The sequence below is a fragment of the Otolemur garnettii genome, unplaced genomic scaffold (assembly GCF_000181295.1).
Source record: "Otolemur garnettii isolate 467f Iridium unplaced genomic scaffold, OtoGar3 scaffold00279, whole genome shotgun sequence".
NCBI lineage: Eukaryota > Metazoa > Chordata > Mammalia > Primates > Galagidae > Otolemur > Otolemur garnettii.
In genome coordinates, this window is record NW_003852674.1 from 135,580 (window position 1) to 137,163 (window position 1,584).

Below are 1,584 nucleotides of genomic sequence, written 5' to 3' on the forward strand. Positions count from 1 at the left end.
TTTTTTTTTTTTTTGGTTATGGAAGGTTTGTGTTGATTCATCCACTAGTAATCTTACAAATGAGAAGAATGAATGTGGCAAAGCCTTTAACTGGAGCTCAAACCTTACTTCACACAAGAAAATTCATATTGGAGAGAAATCTTACAAATGTTAATAATGTGGTAAAGTTTTTAACTGGTCCTCAGCCCTTACTAATCATAGGAGAACTCATCCCAGAGTTAAATTCTCACAGTGTAAAGAATGAGGCAAAACTTTATGCCAGAGTCACAGTTTTTTGTGCTTAATAGTGTTCATGTCGAAGAGAAACACTACAAATATGAACAATGTGAGAGGCTTTTAACTTGTGCTCAAATCTTTTTATACACAAAAAATTTATACCAGAAAAAACCCAAACAAATGTGAAAAAAGTAACAAATCCTTTAACCAGTACTCACTCTTTCCAATACATAAAAGAATTCTAAAAATGTGAAGAGTGTGACAACATATTTAAATATTTCTCATGATTTTCTAATCATAATTTCTACAGAAGTAATACTCTACAAATATTAATCATGTCTCAAAGCTTTTACATTGTGTTTATACTGTTAGGCAGGGCCAAGAAGAGACCGAAGCAAATGATGCTAGGAGACCTTTCCATGTAATAGGAGGAACAAATTGGACACAAGGGACTTTCAAGAAGAAAAAGATATCATTTCAAGAAGGCTTCCAAAGGCCAAGCAGATGTTTGTTCTAAAAAATGAGTTTCTAAGGTAGAGCATTCACAAAGTAAACATATGGCCAAGGTCATAAAGGGTTCTTTGGAGCATGCATACAAGTTAGGTGACAGTAGATTCAAGTGATCCATCTTCATTAACATAGTAAAACTTACACCAATTCTATTACACTTTACAAATATCATGACAACTTTTAGAAATTGCCTTACATAGATAGAAGAAGGGGAGGACTCTCCATTTTAGAAATGTTCCACTTTTCAAAAAAAAAAAAAAATCAGGTATATTTCACATTCCCTCACTTAAACAAAGAATTGGTTTTCTATTCGATTCCAAATATCTGTGTCTCTATTTTTGTGCCAGTACCAGATTGTCTTGACCAGTATGGCCTTGTAGTATAGCCTAAAATCTGGTAAAGTAATACCCCTGGCTTTGTTTTTGTTACTAAGGACTGCCTTAGCTATATGGGTTTTTTCCTGATTCCATATGAAACACAGAATCATTTTTTCCAAATCTAGAAAGTAAGATGTTGGTATTTTAATAGGGATGGCATTGAATCAGTAAATTATTCTGGGGAGTATAGACATTTTAACAATGTTGATTCTTCCAAGCCATGAACATGGTATGTTCCTCCATTTATTGATGTCCTCTGCTATTTCCTTTCTTAGGGTTCCATAATTTTATTTATAGAGGTCCTTCACCTCTTTTGTAAAGAATATTCCTAAGTATTTCATTTTCTTTGAGACTATGGTGAAGGGAGTTGTATCCTTAATTAACCTCTCCTCTTGGCTATTGTTGGCGTATACAAAGGTGAGTGACTTGTGAACATTGATTTTATATCCTGCAACATTACTGTATTTTTTGATGACTTCCA